The sequence below is a fragment of the Camelus bactrianus genome, chromosome 32 (genome assembly GCF_048773025.1).
Source record: "Camelus bactrianus isolate YW-2024 breed Bactrian camel chromosome 32, ASM4877302v1, whole genome shotgun sequence".
NCBI lineage: Eukaryota > Metazoa > Chordata > Mammalia > Artiodactyla > Camelidae > Camelus > Camelus bactrianus.
In genome coordinates this window covers 12,166,169-12,186,091 of record NC_133570.1, presented here as the reverse complement: position 1 = coordinate 12,186,091, position 19,923 = coordinate 12,166,169, and the positions used below count along the sequence as shown (strand labels likewise).

The following is a 19,923-nucleotide window of genomic DNA, read 5'->3' as shown; positions in this document are numbered from 1 at the left end:
GGTTGCTACCAGCAGGCCTGCGTGGGTGACCCTGCGAGGGCTTTAAATGAGAACAACAAAAGGTAGTTGGGGGAAAAAAATGAAACCGAACGGGGAAGAAATGAAAGTGTTACAATTAGCTAATTGGGCTCAGTTCTTCTGGTTGTAGCTTTATCTCCCCCACTGTGCGTGGAGTTCTTCTCTACATCAAAGACCCCACTGAATGCCTGGAGAATTGGAACCAATGTTTATGGAGTGCTTTGAAGATGTAAAATACTGTTTAAATGCTAAGTATTATTATTATTATTATTACTTTAAATTTTAAATACCTTTTTTTTTTTAGGTGGTGGGAATTTTTCATGTTTGCTGTTCTTATTTTATGCTAAAAGGGAGCCTGTTTCTTAAATCATACCTCAATCAGGCTGGGGTGCGGTAAGCAACCCAAGGTACCTTTGGAATATGATCCAAATTCGCCACTCTGTTCTTGTAAATTGTGTTCCCTGCGAAGATGAACACTGTCAATCCAATGCTGTCAGTTTATGTAAGAACATGTCTCAGGATCTAATTGAAATACAGTATCTTTCCAGGCAGAGTTGATAGAGTTATCACATTACAGATTTTATTTGACTCTGCATCTCAATTCATTCCTTTGTATAGTTTCCAGATTTCTTCATAAAACAGAAATTAGACACAGTCTTGACATTAGAATTTCACGAAGAAGCAATCAAATCCAAATTACTTCGAAGAAGGAAAGGACTATAAAAATGAGTAAACAGAATGAAAAGAAAAAATATTCTGGAGGGCCCGAGTTCATGAATTAATTTTCTTATTCGGTCCTTGGGACAAATCCAACTTAATTTAGGAGGCTGCCTGACTTAAAACACAAGCAAAGACTTTTGCATCTGTGGGTACTAAGAGCTTAATGATAAATATTGTAAAGTTTGAAAGTTTTATTTACTTTTCATCCTTTTTGGGGGGGGCATAGGACTCAGACAATGAACATGACTGGTCAGCATCCTTCTCATGTGTTCACCGTGTGCTAATAGATTTTTCTTTTAACATTAATAGGGAATTTTTTAAATTAAAAAATCATCAAAGCTTCAATGAATCACCCGGCATAAAACTTGCATCCAGAATGGAACGCAGTCATTGGGCCTTTGCAATTTCCTATGGTAACCAAAGAACAAACTGTGTTTTAAAAACTCTTCTAGTAATGAGATTCACAAGAGGTCTCAAGTTACTAAGTGGCTTTGAGCCGCTTTTGAAACCGAAGTAAAGGAAAATCTCATTAATTTGAACTGTGCTAATAATGGAATTTGTTATACGTTAGCCTGGCCTAAGCTGCAAGTTTACCTTTTGCTCTACCTGTGAAGAAAACTTCACCACAGTAACCGTGTAAAGAAGACTGTGCGAGGAGTGTTCCATGTCTTTAAAAGAATAAACTGTTTTAAGGCTTCTAGCACCTCATCTTACCCAAAGAAATTCCTGCCAAATCCAGATGAGGTTTAAAGGTTGATTAGAGCAGCGGGGAAGTTAATACTACTTGGGAACTCCTTCTTTGTCAAATTCTCCTCTGTACTCAGAAGAAAGACAAGTTCATTTTGTTTAAGGATTCTGAACAGTCCCTTTAATGCAGACAGATCTCTTAACCTGCCCTTCGTACATATTGTCATGAATGAATGAGGTTTTCTTGAAACAGTAGCAAAGATCCATAATTACGACCACCAACAAAGGAAGGCACTCGATATAATGTTTTTTCTATGACACTTATATGTGTCAGGCTGTGTGCTAAGCACTTTCTGATTTCTTCATGCTGCGCCTGGTAACCGAGAGGTTCTTACTAGATGGTCACATTTACTATGAAAGTAATCTGCGTCTTCTTCCAGCTATAAGAGGACATTAACATCTATTGACCTCACGGGTATCAATGGACAGATAAAGAAAGGTCAAAGGAAAAGGAAGAAAACATACATAAATAAAGAAGTAGATGATAGATGATAGATATGGATGGGGAGGCAGATGGATGGATGGATGAACGGATGGATAGTTGGGTGGGTGGATGGATGGATGGATGGATAGAGAGAGAGAGACAGAGACAGAGAGAGAGAGATACAAAAGGCAAAGAAACAAGGAGAGGTGGCACTTTGGACATGCTAACTGGCTGTCAATGAATGGTTTACTCTCCATCCAATCAAGAACTATGGCAGGGTACATTAGAAAGTCAGCCATGAACCAAGAATGATACAGCCCTCCTGGCAACTGCAGCAAGCTGGCTTAGGATTCTGTATTTGGTGCTCCTCTGATGAGGTTCCAAGGTCTTGCTAAACTTAATCATTTCTCTAGAGGCAGACATGTAGGTTGTTATAAGCTTTTGCTATTAAATATAAATGCCATGATGAACTTCCTTACAAAGGTTCACATCTAAAGGGAATGAATAGATAGGTAGATGAATGACAGATGATAGATAGAAAGATAGATAGATAGATAGACAGATAGACAGAATGAAGGGAGGAAATAAACAAACAAGAAACAGATACATAGATAAATGGTGGTAAGTCCATACAGTAGAATACCACTCAGCAATAAAAAGGGATGAAGTATTGATACACACAACAATGTGGATGACTCTAACATTAATTACGCTGAGTGAAAGAAGCCAGACTTCTGTATGTTTCCATTTACATAGTTTGAGATAGAAAGCAGAGCAGCAGTTGCCTGGGTACCGGGATGCGAAGCAGGCAGGAAGGAAGACAAAGAGGGACCAGGAAAAGTTCTTGAGTGAAAATACATTTGTCATCTTTGATTGTGGTGATAGTTTCAGAGGTGAATACATATGTCAGCACTTGTCAAATTGCAAAGTTTAAATACATGCAGATTACTGCATGTCAACTATAATTTAGTACAGCCATAAAGTGGATGGTGATAGACAGACAGACAGACAGACAGTTGGTGGGGGATGGTACACTTGAAGGTGAACAAGAGAAAAGAGATCCAGCAGAAACTGGTTTAGGCTGCTGGGCTGAGGACTGGGGAGGAAGGCAGAGCCAAGGATAACATCGACTGCAGTGGGACACCACAGAGTGGAGGAGCATTTGAGGGGTACCCTTGGCAGGAGGGCTTCTAAGGATGAGGACATGGGAGAGGCAAATGGCCTTATACCTGAGCCCCAAACCATACTAGTTTCCACCCATCAGATGGACTTGTTCTTGGCCCTCGGCCCCAACATAGATTACCCCAGAGCCCAGCACTGTGCCTGGCACATCGTAGCCACTCAGCAAATGTTTGTCCACAGGAACAGACCCCATCTAAGCCCCACCCCAAACACACAGGTGTCCCAGCCGTCCTCCTGGCAAAGGCCTGGACTACCTTCCACTTCTGGCCTCCATTCCCACAATCCCCCAGCCCCTGGCTCTGCCCCCCCATCTTCCACACAAGCTTGTTTATGGGATGCGATGAACAAACAAGCCCGCTTCTCCAGCCCTATCCCCAAAGCTCCTGTTGGAACATGGATCCCGCTGTCTCTCCTGGCTTCCAGCGGTCCCCACAGGTTCTGCGGAAAGCAGGTTAGCTGAGGTCAGGATAGGAGGTTGGGATAGCCCTGAGTTCGCGCCTCAGCTCTGCCTCTCTTTAACATTGTGGCTGTGGGCCGATGAATTCCCCTTTCTGACCCTCAGTTTTCTCATCTGTGAAATTGGCATAGTAAGTAGTATTGGCCACAGAGTGCGTGTGACGATGCGTGAAATGAAGGCATGAAGGGCTTGGCGCACTGCATGGCCCACAGCAGGTGCTGAATAGAAGCTTCTTTTTTGTTTGTTTTGTTTGTCCCCTCTTTTTTGGGGGGAGGTAGTTAGGTTTATTTACATATTTACTTTAATTTAAAAAATTTTAACAGAGGTACTGTGAGTTGAATTCAGGACCTTGTGTATGCTTAGCACATGCTCCACCACTGAGCTCTACCCTCCCCCTATAAAAACTTCTTTATCCTAATTTTTATATAGTAGTTAGCAGGTCAAGAGCTTGGACTCTGGAGTCAGGATGATCCAAATTCAAATCCCAGATAATTGCCCCTGGGTGAGTGACTTAATTTCTCCAAGCTTCAGTTTCCTCCTCTGTAAACCAGAGATGATATAAATGCCTTGGTTAGCAGCCTGGCGGGAAACAGAGGGCACCCTGAAACAGGTTAATCTGAGGAGCATTGAGTAGATTATTTGCACAGGTGTGGGCAGGGTTTGGGATCAGTAAGGCAGAGTGCAATACCTGGGGCTAGCAGACAGAGGCACTGTTCTTGCCCCGGGTCTGCAGGAGCAAGGAGAAGGGTTAATTCCTGAACCTGGAAAGGGGAGCTGAAGGGAGAGAATCACCCAATGGGAGCTGTGGCTTTTGGAAGAGGCACAGCCACACAGCAAGGAGGAGTCTGGGGGATTCATGTCCTCCCTCGATTCTCCTGCCAGTGCCTCTTCTCTTCTTGGGCAGAACCAACCAGCAGCCAGGGTGCATGGGATCCCACTGATGCCATCGACCCAGGTCAGCCTCCTGGGCTCAGAGCAAACAGTGAAAGGGGCAAGTAGGCCTAGGGGGGCAAAGAGATGAAATCCAATATACAAAAGTCCCACCCCACTGGATCAATAGGATAACTGAGTGCGTGTCCATAAGGCATTTAGCACATAAGAGGGCTTCGCTAAGTGGCAGCCCGTGGTTATCCCAGAACCCACCCTCGCCTGGGTTCTTGAGGTTGGTACCAGGCCAGCTTTGACCCAACCTACAGTGCTGGGAATGGAGCTGAGCTGATCTTCTGCTACATTCTGTGTTTACTTAGAGAAAACTTGGCAGCTGAGAGCAAGAAGAGGTTGACTGTGGTTTTCTGCAACAGCTGGGGGTGGAGGGAAGGCAGAGAGAGGGGAGCTGGAATCTATTAGGACTCCTAAAAGCCAAGAGACCCCAGAGCCCAGGAATCTGAGAAGAGTCCACGTCAAGGGCTGCATTTGCCTGCGTTCTCTTGGCCAAGGGGGCTGTGGATTTCAAGGCTGAGTGATGAGCTCTGGGACCTTGTCCCCAGGAGGCAGGGCCACGGGGCAGCCCCCAGTGCTGGCCACGTGGAATGTGCCACTCTTGGAACCAAGGCTTTTGCTTTTTTAAATTGGCTTGTAAATCTCTGTATAGTTTTCAGGGTTTAGGAATTTTATTTTATCTGGATTAAAGTCATGTTCTGCTTTGGCATCGGAAGGCGTTTATGACTGTTAAAACAAGAAATGAAAAATATAGGCCTGGAATCAGCAAGGCTGCCTCCTGCCAGACTCATAGGGATTTGTCTGGGGAGCCAGGCTAAAGGTTTTCTGCCCCTTCTCCCTGACTGCTCTGGTCTTTCTCGGTAAAGCTGGAGCCGAGCAGCAAATACAATGGGTTGGGAGGGAGGGTCCATTAGGAAGAAAACTTTTATCTTTGCTTAGGTGAACTTTACCACTTTCCCCTCATTCTCTGTCCCTGCCCCCAGCACACCCTCTAGGGCATTGTTTAAAGGGCTTTCTCACTGTCACTGTCACTTGGCTTCACTTGGTCTAAGGGAGCAGATGGCTTAAGACTTTTGCTTCATCATTTTGGGATAACTTTGAACTCCCCAAATTGCCATTTTGGGCAAGATTTAAATAACTGAGATTCCAGCTTCATTGACCTACTTTGCCATCTTCCCTATTCCCTCCTGCTTTTAAAGCACACACGTGTACACACACACACACACACACACACAATTTCTCTCCTAACGGCAAGAGTTACGCACATTTCACGAAGAAACCTGGAAGGCAAAGAAAAGCACCACGGGGGGTGGGGGGGGGAGGGGGGAAGAAAAAGATCATGAGAGAAAATCACTCAAGTTTTTGGCAAAGATTGCTCTAGTATTTTTCCTCCTATCTATCTATCACATATCTGTTCTTAATAATATCACAGGCTATGCGCAATCTTATTGCCTGTATTTTCGCTTATATGTTGTGAGCATCTTTGTGTTCCTGCAGATAAGGTGTTGTGTTTTATGATAATAACAATAATGACTGCCATTTGTTAAGCACTGAGGTTAAGAATTCAGCCTCTGTAGTCAGAGAGATTTGGATTCTAATCTCACCTCGGTCAATTTCTAGCTGTGTCTTCGGGCAAGTGACTTAATCTTGCTGGACCTGAGTTCCCTCATCTGTGAAGTAGGGATTAAATGTGGTCTACCTCAGAGGGATGGTGGCTGGGAAGATCAAATAAAATTCTGGTAAAGAAATAAAAGCCTGGGGAGTGAGAGGTATAGAGTAAGTGTTCAATAAATCCTAGTCTATTCCTACTGCCGTGTTCAGCAGTGATCTATGTGAGACATTTGTCTGTGTTTTTCTTTTCATGAGAGTGTTACATGCGGCATTCTCTCTAAAGCAGAACTTTGCGTTCCACAGCATTTGTTTCATGGTAAGCAGCTAGATGGTTTTAAACTTCTATCTTCCCCCAAGAACACTCGACAAAATTGGCAGTCTGTACTATGCAAAAATTCACCCAGAAATGGAAGAGAGGGACATTTGCACAAGCTGGGTTGTGTCTACAGAATTAGAAGGCACAGTTGGACTAATTTTAGTGCCTAAAAATTGGAAACATTGGAATCATGCTTCACAGGAAAGGCAAGTTCTTGAAAGTGGCAAAAGGAACCGTCAGGATGGGTTGAATTGGGAACCATTCCCTCGAGGCTTGGGCGCTGTCCCAGGCTGTACCCCGACTCGATCGGGCTGGAAGTTAAAAGGCTCAGGCAGGAAAGGGTTAAATGTCCTTCAGGTCTGCAGGTTAGAAGTGGGGGTGGGGACCGCCTTCACATTGCCCCCTCATTGTCTTGGTTTTCCCAGCTATCTGCTTTCCTTTGTCTTGCCAGAGATAATTTTGCTGCTGCGACCGGGCAGTCGGACGTCTGCTGTGCTGGGGGCTCGCTGGTATTTTGTCCTCTGGGATTTCCGAGAGGCACAGGCCCCTGTGATTGGCCTCACGTGGGCAAAAACTGCACACAACTCACTTTGTATCTGAGGAGCCGAGCGGGGGCCTAGCTCCCTTTCGTCGCGGCCAATCAGGCCGGGGCTGAGAATTTATGAGATGAAGGGGAACCACTTTGAAGAAAGGCGCCCTTGTCTGCCGCCTCGCCATTGCTCGGGGGCGCGCGTGGGGCGGTGGGGAGGGGTGGGCACGGCCGGAGGGCCGGCGCCCTGGGGATGGATGGGGAAAGAAAAGAATCTGAGACATCAGGGTCAAAAGTCTTTTCTGTGAACAGGAAAGAAAACCGAGCGGGCCGCTTTCCTCCCTGCAGGTGTGTTCTCACAGGGCGGAGCCGCCGCCTTCCCCAAGGGTCAGGAAGAATGAGAGCATCCCAGCCCCTGCCTGCATTTGCCCCCAGCCCCCAGCCCTCCAAGAGAGCACAACCAGAGAGGGCGAGAGCCAATCACTTCTAGAGGCAATCATGGCAGCCGATATTCTAGAAGCAGCAATATCCCCACCATGGCAGAGAGGTGCAGCCTCACCTCTTGCTAGCCTCATACCTTCCCGCTTCTTGTCTCTGAGCCTCCGTCTCCTTGTCTCTAAAAACATGTGGTTAATCATACTCCCTTGCTCACAGGGCTGTTGGGAGAAACGTGTGTAAAGCACTCAGTGCGGCGCCTGGTATTCAGTAAGCGCTGAATAAGTAGAAGCTATTATTAATGGCAATATATTTGGTTTCAAAAGAGGCATTCCACTTTCATTAAAGCCAGAATTAAAGTCCATTCATTGACTTGTTCTCTCACTCATCCAGGCAAAAAGTAAACATTTATTTAGCAAGGCCTACTATGTGCTGGTTATTTTCCTGGAGACGATGATTACGGTAGCTACCACCTGCTTGGGGCTGACTGTGTGTTAGGCTCTCTTTTATGCCCTTCGTGGGCACTAACTTACATAAGCTTCACAAGCCCACTGTGGGGTGGTAGGTACTGTTTCCCCCACTATCTGAAAGCAGAGCGTTCCTGTGACACGTTTGTAAAACAGACTGGCGTAAAGTGAAGAAGCAATTACCTTAGGACACATCTTGCTAACGGAGGCACAAAATACATCGAGACAAAGCACAGATGCTCGCACAGTTCAAAGCTACGGTGGCTTGATGCTGAGTGTGGATCCCGGGGAAGGAGATTGGCGGTGCCAGTCTTGCTGCCTCGGGCACGCATTTTCTCTGTTGCTTCTGTAAACAACAAAACAGCAAAACAAACCCTGAATGCTATTTTGGCTTTTAGCCTTTTTTTCCGTAAAAGCGAAAATCCTCTTCAGATTCCTTTCGGTAAGCAAAACAGGTACTAATGTAGGTCTTTGAAGTGAAGTGGGATAAAGCGGGCTTCTGATAAGCAGGGACTACCTGTATTGAGAAAATGAACTTGGCCAAGATCACACAGCTCATAAGATTAGGAGCTGGGATTTGAACTAATTCTGCCCGCTTCTCAAGTCTATGTCTTAAACACTCTGCTAGCTCTAAACTAATAAATAACACATGATTCCTGTCCTTCACATCCCCGATGGGAGTTCTGTCCTCTAGAACTTCCTGCAATGAGAGAAATATTTGCTATCTGTGCTGTCCAATACAGTGGCCACTGAGAATTTGAAATGTGGTAGTGCAAATGAGGGGCTGGATTTTTAAACTTTATTTAATTTGTATTAACTTCAATGTAGATTCAAATGGCTTCACTTGGCTAGGGGCTATTTTATTAAACATCACAGCTCTAGGAATTCAGAGCCTAGGTGAAGAAATTCACATTAATCAAGGCGGTGAGTGTTATCTATTGCTCTGCCCAAGTTCTAAGGGCAGAGAGAGGAGAAGACAGCCTTGGTGTGGGGCGTGGTCCGGGGCGAGGTCACAAGAGGCTTCCTAGAGAAAGCAATTTCTGAGCCAAGTCTTGAGGAAGGAGGAGTTGGGGTTGCGGGGGAAGGGAGAGGCCACGTATCTTAAATACACCCAAATATGCTGGATTTCACAATAGGGACTGTGCTCAGCCCGTACTTTGGTAGATACTGAAACCTATAATCAAGACCCAGGGTCTTCTTTGAGCTACGAGATAACCAGAGCTCACCCATAAAGGATGAAAGAATATTGGATTCAGGAATGCATCCACTGTTGTTTTTCTTTCCCCCTTCAGTTTACAGGTATCTGCTTGTGTTTAGCTTCTAACCATCACCTCTCTGAAGATGTGAAAACACCTGGAAAACAAATTTTAAAAATTCACCGGCTCCTCAGAACGCTTTGTCAGTATCGTGTGAAGCTAAATGTCCAAGAATCGTGAGCCAGCTCCAGGCAGACAAAAGAGCAGTAATAATAATAAGGATAATGATGATAATAATGAAAAACAGTTACCACTTATTAAGACACTTACTTTGTGCCAGACCCAATGTTAAGTGCTTTCGTATATTGATCGTCTCACACAATCTTACAATCCATTCTCTACGTGACAGCAAAGTGGCCTTTTTAAGACATAAACTCTAAATCAGATCATGCTAGTCTGTGGCTAAAAACCCTTAAGTGGCTTCCCATTATATTTAGAGTGAAATCAAAGTTTCTTGCCCTGGTCTACCTCTCCCCATCTGCTCTCACTCTCCACCTACTCACTAAGCTCCAGACACGTAAGACCTCCCTCTGATATAAAGTGCCAAGCTATTGCCTGCCCCAGGACCTTTGCTCTTGCTGTTCCCCCAATAATCAACTCATGTCCCTACCCTAACCCTCCACTAGCATGAAAGTGCTGGAGGACGGGGACCTTGTTTCTTTGACCACTGTTTGCATCTTCAGTCCCTAGGACAGTAGGTACTCAATAAAAATTTGTGATGTATTTGAAAGAATTTCAACCCTATGTACTAGGCGTTATTATTCTCACGTAATAGGTGAAGAAATTGAAGGTCAGAGTGGTTAATTTGCTCAAAGCCACGCAGTTTCTGAGTTTCCGACTACACAGCTGGAGGATTCTGTCCATTTTCTCCTTGTCAGCTGGCTGGGCTGAGGCTGCACAGCTACCTCTGGAGGACAAGCATCCTTCAAGATGCAGTTTTCATCCTTTCACTCTGCAAACGGCCCTGGTTTGCCTCACTTGGTCCTTTATTGCCAGGATCTGTCTATATAATAAGAAACCCTAGCCTGCAAAACTACCCAGTCTTCCTCTGGCTTTAACTTTATGTTTTTCTTTGATCATAAATTAAATGAGTATTGTAGACAGATTGGAAAGTATAGAAAAAAACATAGAAAGAAGCTTGGAGTAGGGGGAGGGAAGGAAACCACTCATGACTTCACTACCCAGAGGCAAGTTGGTTAACGCTTTGGTTTCTTGACGGTCAGTCTTTTCAATCGTCTTTATAACAGAGTTGATACTGTCTCTCTGTGTAATGTTATATCCTGCTTTTGTCCCTTAATGCAGCATTAAATTTTTTTCATAAGCATTACAGCTAATGGTTGCATAATATTCCTTCACTTGGGTACACCCAGTTTACTCAACCAAATTTCTTCTTTTGGGGGGAATTCCCTTTTCTCATTCTGCAAGTCAGCAGGCCAAAAATACGGCTTCACTGTAAGGAGGCACACATTACAATTTCAACTTAATGATAAAGAGATGCTTGGACAATTATGTTTCCCTTTCAAGATCAGAAGAAGGCATGCCTGTATTGCATCAGAATAATTATTGCTGTTATTTTATCATTTTCTGAGATTTCATAGTATCCAAAACTTGTGGCTATTCCAGAGAAAATCCTGAATTATACCTAAAAGTCTTCACCCAAAGCATACGTTTTAGGGCTGTGTTGACTCCCATCAAAATCCCCTTGGTTGCCTTGTCATCTATACCTTCTCAGCCACTGACCCTTCCCATGATACAGCAGCTGCCACTGCAGCCAACAGGTAGGGTGAAAAAGGGCCAGGAATCTGGAGGCTAGAAACCAAGGTTTAAGGCCCAGCTTCAGGACCTAACCACTTGCCCTTGGAAGTGGCACTTCTCTTTCTCCTCTGATCATAGTCCGTGCCTCTGAGAACTGTGAAGGTCAAATGAGGGATCAGATGGGGAGGGTGTGTAGTAAACTCAAAAGAGCCATAAAGTTGTTTGGAATTCTTATGATCCAATGAGTTATGACCACAGCGGCTATTTAAAAAGACTTAAAGGTCAGCAGAGCCAATGTTCTCCAGCCCAAATCTTTAAAAGGCTGGCTCTTGTTATAAGACGATATATATAAACCGGATTAGCAGGTCCTCTGTCTGTGATAAATTCATGAGGATTTGAAAGAGTCGGGGTAGCAGGCTTTGCTCATTGCCTACCCAGTATCCACGTCCTGCCTGGCTCTGTCCTAACACACGCTCAGTTAGCGTCAGGCACTCACGCAGTCTCCATTGGGCATGTGACTCAGAGCAAGGTGACTCCACCCCCAGCTGCAGGGGTGGGCCTGATTGGTCAGAGAATAATCTCGCCCTTTGCTAGTGATTGGTCCTGCAGAGGCCATGTGATCTATTCTGGCCATTAAGACAGTGGGTATGTGGAGGGAGATCTCCTTGCTTCTAACAAAGTATCCCAGGAAAGGAGAGTGTTTCTTTTCTTTCTGGATGCCCCACCTTGAACTCTGGCCTCCATCTAGCTTTCAGACTTGGGGATGAAACCAACACGGAAAGGGGAAGAGGGGCAAGAGGAGGATGGTGGATGATGGTAAAATAACAACAACAACAGTAGCAGCAAACATTCATTGCACATTTAGAGCTCGCCAGGTGCTGCTTGAAATGTATCATGTGCTTTAGCTCAGGGGGTGGCCCCACCTATTTTGATGGCCTGTGAACCGAAAATGGTTTTTATAGTTTGTAATGGTTGAAGAAAAATCAAAAGAAGACTATTTCACAACACATGAAAGTGATGTAAAATTCAACTCTCAGTACCCATAAATAAAATTTCCCTGTTACACAGCCATGCCCATTCATTGTTGTCTATGGCTGCTTTCATGCTACAATGGTGGAGTTGTGTGGTTTGACAGAAACTACCAGCTACCTTGCCAAGAGCAAAGCATCTAATATTTACTACCTGGCCCTTTTGCCCACTCTTGCTTTAGCACATCAATAACCCTAAGAGTTGGTGTACTCTTACTATCCTGTTTTGCACCAATGAGAAAACTGAAGCTCAGAGAGGTTAAGTAATTTGTTCAAGGTCACACAGCTATGAAGAGGTGGATTTCAGATTCACTACCAAACAGTGTGGCTCCAGAGCCAGTGCTCTTCACCACCACTTTGGGAAAGAACCTGGATTCCCAATGACATTGTTGAGATGCTGAGTCAACTGACGCCAAACCTGCCTCCCCTTGGGATTTCCATGCTGAAGAGGTACATGACATTACCGTATTGGCAAAACCAGTTTGAGACTGTGTTTCTGTTCTTTGAGGGTAAAAGCATCCCAGCTGATTCTATGAGAAAGCACATAAAGGAGGTAAGAGCAGAAAGGGAAGGCAAGCTATCAGCCTCTCGGCCCAACTGCTTTCTTTCCCCAGTCAAGAGAATAAAAGCTTTCCTTCTCCAGATACTTCAGGTCTCCACAAGTTCTTCCCTTTAAAAGGGATTAGGAAGGAAATCCTATTTTAGAATAGCTGCTGCTTTTGGCAATCTGCAATATTAGCCTGATGAGGAATTACACTTGCTAATAAAATATCTCAAGTTGGGTTGAGTCTAATTGTTGCAAGTGCGAGTTGTAATAGCCTGTCGCGGGGACTTCTGTGCCGGCGCATCCCTCGCTTGGCTACAGCCCATGTGGAAAATCAATTTCCTCTAAATGTTTGAAGAATGGCACAGAAGGACCTGATTTCTTTTCCCTCTGCTGGAGTCAATCTGGAGACAGTGAGCCTATAAAATGAATGAAAATAGCTACGGTTGCAAGATGTTGGGTAGAACGCCGAGCTAAGCAAAGCCTGATCACAAGCTCTGAGTTCTAGCTTCTTTTTTTTTTTTTTGGTTTGTTTTTTACGTTTTGGGGGGAAGCAATTAGGTTTATTTATTTACTTATTTATTTTAGTGGAGGTACTGGGGATTGAACCCAAGACCTCGCATGCACTCTACCACTGAGCTATATACTCTCCCTCCCCACCAACCCGAGTTCTAGCTTTTTGTCCTAAGGCCACAGACAATACACATTTGTTTCCCAAATAGACACGCTCTTGAAAAGTCACAGAACAGAAAAGATCTGACTTCTACCCAGCAATTTCACTTCTAGGAATCTCTCCCACTGAAAAACTCCCACCACTAGGCAAGATTAGACAAACAGGGTGTTCCTCTTAACCTAGTTTGTGAGGGTGAAAAATTGGAGGTAAGATAATTATCCAACAAGAGGAGACTGGCTAAATAAATGGTGATATTTCCATGCTCTGTAGCCATTAAGAAGAAACAGACAAATCTGTATGTATTCATAGGGAAAGATTTTTGTGATATGGTATTGAGTGAAAAAAAAGCAAGTTGCAGACCAATGTGTACAGTATAGGTTTGTTTTTATAAAAAAAAAAAAAAACACTTCAACAGTGATGTGCACATTTTTATGTAGATGTTTGTACATGAGTAGAGAGAGGTCTGAAAGGATACACACCAGGTTGTAGATGGTGGCAACTTACACTCAGAAGTGGGAATGGTGCAGATGAGAGGGGGAACTTCCCTTCTACACTATTTAGATTATTTTTACAACAAGGGTATATGACTTTGGTAATGAAAAATGAAATAACAAATTGGCTTTCCAGCATGTGTGATTAGCACTGTACTCACCACCATTTCTGAGTTTTACAGACGATCAGGTCTTGATTCCACAGTGCCACTAGCCAATCAAGCTGCAGATGCAGGTTTGTTACACAGCCTGATCTGAGAGCTTTTCTTAGTCTACAGTTGCCACAAAGAGACTTCAACCTTAGCTATCTGCCTACCAGGTCAGAAGCAAACCAAAACGTCCTTCTGCCAAGGCCAGAATTTAAAGATTGACTTTTAAAAATTGTGGCAAAAAATATGTAACATAAAATGTACTATTTTAACCATTTAAAAGTGTACAGTTCAGTGGTATTGGGTACATTCACAGTGCTAAGAAATCCCCAGCACTGTGTGGTTCCAGAACTTTTTCATCACTCCAAAAGGAAGCCGCCTACCCATTAGCAATCACTCTCCATTCCCCTCTCCCCTGGCCCTGTTAAACCACTAATCTGCTTTCTGTCTCTATGGATTTGCCTATCCTAAACATTTCATAGAAATGAATTCATACCATATGTGGCCTTTTGTGCCTGGCTTCTTTCCCTTAACTTAATGTTTTCAAGGTTCATCCATGTTGGGGCAGGTGTCAGCACTTCATGCCTTTTATGGCTGCATAATATTCCATTGCATGGATAGAGCACAATTTATGGACTCATCAGTTGATGGACATTTTAATTGTTTTTATCTTTTAGATATTATGAATAATGCTGCTATGACCATTCCTATACACATTTTTGTTGAACACTTGTTTTCTACTCTTTTGGGTGTATACATAGGAATGGAATTGTGGGGTGATATAGTAATTCTGTGTTTATCCTTATCAAGATTTGCTTTTAAAATGCCAGAAGGCTAGTCTCCTGACCATAGTGGGAAAAACTTTCCCTAAGTTTCTCTAGTATGTCCTCTGTGTCTAGGCAGTTAAGTACATACATGGAGATAATTACTGTATAATTACTTTACATACACTTAAAAAACCATCTGCTAAGATCCCACTTCTAGAGTATTCCAAATATTGCTGTTACATGAGCAATTGGGGAACTATTATTCAAAGTACATTAATCAAATGATTAATCCAGGATTTCTTATGTAAGTTTCACTTTCTGTCACACTTGTGGAAATTCAACAATTCTGACTATTCTTAAGCTCAATGGCACTAACCTTGAATTGTCCAAAAGTTAGCCCAGGTGGGCAGGGTCTTGAAATGGGCTTTTGCTGAATGGTAGCTTGCAATAATTAGTGTATTTCAAGGTGGACTTAACTTGGGATCAATAAAACACAGTAGTTAAGTGGCTTTGGGATGTAGGTTGTGGGTTCAAGTCCCAACTCTGCCATCAACTAATTTATCTTGGGAAAGTCACTTTCCCCTTCTGAGTCCCCCAGTTTCCTCGTCTGTAATATGGGACTGATTATAGAACATAATTCATGGTTCAGTCATTTAACAAACATTTATTATACACATACTATTTACCAGCCCTGACTAAAACAGACAGGAATCTCTGGCCTTGTGGGGAGAGACAAAAAATAAACATAACAATAAGTGATTCTGAGGTAGTTAGACATACATTTTATGAGGAAAAAATAGAACAGGAGTGCTGAGGAAAGGTCTGCGTTTTAAATAGTGTCATCAGCATAAGCCCCACTAAGAAGGTGATAGGTGAACAAAGATTTCAAAGAAAGAAAGAGGATAAATCATGGGAATATCTGAGAGGAAGGGGAACAGACAGTGCAAAGGTCCTGAGGCAGGAGTGTTCCATCATGTTCACGGAAGGGCAAGGAGACTGGTGTGCTGGGACCAAAGTGCACGTGAGGGAGGATAGAAGATGCTGATTTCGTGGGCTACTGTGAGGACTGTGGATTTTACTCTGAGAGAGATAAGGAGCCCTTGTACGTTTTTGACCTGAGCAGACTTACATCTCAGAAGCATCATTTAAGCTGCTGTGTTGAAAGCAGACCACAGACAGACAAGGGCAGCAGTGGGCAGACCAGTTAGGATCACACTGCAGTAACCCAGGCGAGAGACGGTGGGGGCTTGGACCAAGGTGAGGGGCACGGAGGTGCTGAGATATTGTCGAGTTCTGAATACATTATGAAGGCAGAGCCAACACAGTTTCCTGTTGGGACGATTAAATAAGATAACACAGGCAAAGCTCTCATCACAGCATCTGTATGTGTTTAGTACAAAATAAGGGCCACCATTATCATCAGGGTGGGTCCCTTGCAGGGACTGATCAGGAGCCAAAAAGAAAGTAAGCAAGAGAGAACCTACTCAGTTTCCTGTGTGATTTACAGTGAGTTTTAAGGTCACCAAAGGTAATGAGGCTTTAACACAATGAAGACAAGGGCTTCTGCACCTCCCAGAGAACTGGGAAGCCCAAAGCATCAAAACCACATACTTTTGACCAAAATAGAGATTTTAAGGTCAAATTTTTCAGATAATTGCAAAAGCTTTCTTCTCACAACGTATGGAAGGCAATATCAGTTGGGTAAAAATGTTTCTAGATTCCCTGGCTTTGGAAATACTTACCGGCAATAGCATTGCAGCCCAGGTATTTATTTCAGGGTTTTCGACTGAATGCCCGACTCCAGAATTCCTTTCAGAAGGTGAAGCAATGGCCAAGAGACAACTGGATTCTTTTCAACATGCCTTCTCGTCACTCCAAATTCCAGAGACGGGACAAGAGGTCGTTTCTGAGGCTGATCAAGATGGATTTTTCCAAGGGGGATGCCAAAATCACTGCTCGAGCCTTGGGTAAATATGCCTCCCGGAAGCCCTCTGCCAACCTCTTCCCATTGGACATCTGGCCCCAGCAGGGAGAAGCAGACACCGAGGCACTTTTGGTTCTGACGCTGGCAAAGAAAGGCTGACTAAATTCATCATGAGTGCAAATGAAAGTCCACCAAACTGTACCTCTATCTCTGTTGTATCACCTGCCTTTCTAGAGCTGGCAAAGGTCTTGCTTCCACACCACCCCCCTTTTTTTTTTGTTTTTTCATTTTGCTCTGGATTAAGGTGTGATTTTTTTTTTTTACAGTTAATTAGAAGATAATAATGTCAGTGAGCTTATTGTTAATTATTTGTATCTGTACTTAATACTTATAAGTGTGCTCAGTTTCTTGCAAGCTAATATTTGACTTGTCAGATGTGTTAGTCACTGTAATTAATTGAGCCCATGTACATTTACTGGTGCTGTGGGGAAAGTTACAGGAACAGCGGCAGATAAGAAATGTCTCTGCCACCCTGCACTTACCCCTTGGATGAGAACTTTGGGGAACTGGATCTTTCTTGTGACATTCATTCTTTACCTGTCCAGCTTCTTTCCTCACTTTTCTGTTAGACCTCCCTTGTGTCTGTTAATTTCTTTTGCACCACCAGACCCAGCTGCATTATTTGCGGGATCTAGTGCAAAATTAAAACCTGGACCCTCTTCTCCCTCAGTTATCAAGAATTTCAGAGTATTAAATCCAACGTGGGGTCCCAGTGACTGCATAGGACTCACGCCTGTGAAGCCCACCCTGCATACCATGATCACCTTTTGCCTTTTCCCAAAAGGCATCTCCCCACCAAAAAGCACCCCATCCCTCTTCTCCACAGCAGGAACAGTGCACAGCACCCAAGAAGGTCTCAAGAAATAAGCAAAAGAATTTTCCAAATGCAAGCTTGAAAAATGCAGAGTGTAACCATGGAACTCCCCTGTCCTCCTGTGGATGGGACAGAAGGAACTTTCTGGAGGCACAGAAATGCTCTATATTGATGTAGGAGTGTTAGTCATGGGTGGGCAGGGTAAACATTTGTCAAAACCCATCAAACTGTAGACTCAGAAGAATACATTACACTTCGTATCATTATACATCAATTAAAAAAAAAAAGCCTGCCTATAAAAACACGTAGGACTCCACATTACCCTTCAAATAAAGTCCACTTTTTTTCACATGTCACACAAGGTCCTTCCCCAGGGGACTGGTCTTAGTTTTCCAGCCTCACCTCCAGCACCTCTGGGGCTCCCTGTTTTCCAGCCGTGCTGGCTGCTAGCATGCCCCACCTACCTGCCTTCTCACTCAACTGCTTCCCGGTGGCCAGGAGTGAAGAATCAAATACTAACACTGACACCAACTGGAAAGGCCTAAGGAGATGGAACAGAGTCCTGGAGCTTCCTGCCTTCCCGTCAACCTTTTTGTTTCCTCATTCTGGGGAAGTGGGTGGAGTCCCAGTGGAGGGAGGCACTTGGTGGGCTGCAGGCACCGGCTATTTACCAATCAATGTGGAGGTGATCAAATACAGTACGTGGCATTGCCAGATTTATATGACCCTCCTGAACTTCAATCCACTGCCTACAATTCAGGCCAGCCCTTCCTCCTCTGCCTCACACCCTCCTCCTCCTTCAAATCTTAACTCAAGAATCTTCTCCTCTTGGAAGCCTTCCCTGATCCCCTCTTCTGTCTTGATCTCGCCTTCCATATCTCTATAATAGCAATCATCACGCTAACCTAGAGTAATTGACATCTGCCTTCCCCATCTCTTCAAGACTGAGATTGTGTCTTCCTATTCCCCAAGTCCAGCAAGATGCCTGATATACACAGACCCGGGTGCACCCGTATGAGTGAAGGGGTTTTCTTGGTGGCTTTCCTGGCACGTGGTGCAGACACAGCTACACACGTGTGGATGAATGAATGAATGTGTGAATGAATGAATGAGTGAATTTCTTCTTTCTATTTCCTCTGATCGAGGCAGTGTGGAGTCTAGTACTTGGGTTTTGGAGAGGGTACTGCAGCAGCTAAGGTCTCAGACCTCAGACTCAGGCAGCCTGGAGAGATCCTAGCACGTGACCTCCCTGAGTATCAGATCAGGTCAGTGTTGATCTGGCTTCACAAGCTTGTTGTGAAGCTCACATGAGGCAATATCTAAAAAACACTGAGCCACCGGCAGCTCTGACTGAAAGAGAAGTTGGATCTTATTCACCAGAGAGCCTGAATCAGTAGGTGTGGTTGCCAGACAACAGGAAAGAAAGTCATCTGCCATTCACAACCATCCTCAAAAAAGCATCTCTGATTTTGCTTTCCATGATCTACCCAGTCTCCTGGGTCAGAAGATTGCACAACAAAAATGAAAAATTCTCTGCAATAGGGATATAACTGTTGGCGGATGTCACTGAACTGAAATCTGAAAGACAGCAAACATGGGCATTTTTTCACTGGCCTCCAACTTCCTGTTTCTCTGCAGGAAGACTCTAATTTCAGCCAAGAGAGAGAAGACAGTGGTCCTCAGTCACAAAAATCAAGACAGACACCAACTGGTTAATTGCCTTCCCAATCAAAACGCCTTGTTTTCAGCCTCTCTGGATATTCCGCCCAAGAACAGTTCTTGGCTAAACACGGCATAAATTGTCCCATCGCCCCATGCTTCTACCTCCTTCCAAACCACCGTCTCCCAACCGAGTCCTAAATTTCCAAGAAAAGGCAGTTTTGCATCCTGCCTAAGAACTCAGACTCCAGAGTCAGACAGATTGGAGTTCCAATCCTACCCTTACCAGTTCCTGGCTCTGAAATCTTGGACAAGGCTCTTAATCTTTTCATAGTTTTCTTTTCTTACCCTATCCAGCAAGGGAAGATCAGCGTCTATATGACAGAGTATCTGTGAGGACTAAATGACACTGACTAAGTGGCAGAACTCAGTGAGACCTCATTAAAAGCTGGTTGTTATTATATGCATTGTATTAAAAAGAGGATACAGGATGGTGAAAATATTTTCAAATGTTATAATAAACCCTGCAGACCTGCAAAATTGGAAAGACCCTTTGGATAAATCATCTCGTCATCTCCCGATGTGGGAAGCTAAAAAACACACCCCACCCCCCACCAAAAGATTCAGAATCAAATCCCTGAAATCTGGGAATGTGACCTTATTGGGAAAAAGGATCTTTGCAAATGCAAATGGAGGGAAAGATTGGAGGGATGTGGCCACAAGCCAAGGAAAGCCAGCAACTACCAGAAGCTGGAAATGAGGAAGCATCATTCCCCAGAGCCTTCAGAGGCAGCATGGCTCTGCCAACACCTGGATTTCAGAATTCTGGCCTTTAGAATTGTGTGAGAATAAATCACTGTTTTAAGCCACCCGTTTGCAGGAATTTGTTACAGCTGCCCCCCAAAATTAACACATCCTACGGCATCCTTAATGGGGAATGCAACAACTTGCCTCCGAG

The 19,923-nt window shown here is 44.1% G+C and overlaps 1 protein-coding gene across 1 annotated transcript in view; it reads right to left on the bottom strand.

The window, feature by feature from the left end:
• The window catches only part of SPRING1 (SREBF pathway regulator in golgi 1), a 317,312-nt gene that overhangs the window by 6,815 nt on the left and 290,574 nt on the right, over positions 1–19,923 (bottom strand). The window contains exon 8 of the transcript XR_012503697.1: positions 8,029–8,191. The gene's annotated coding sequence lies outside the window, so the exon portion shown is untranslated. The remainder of the gene's footprint in view (positions 1–8,028; positions 8,192–19,923) is intronic.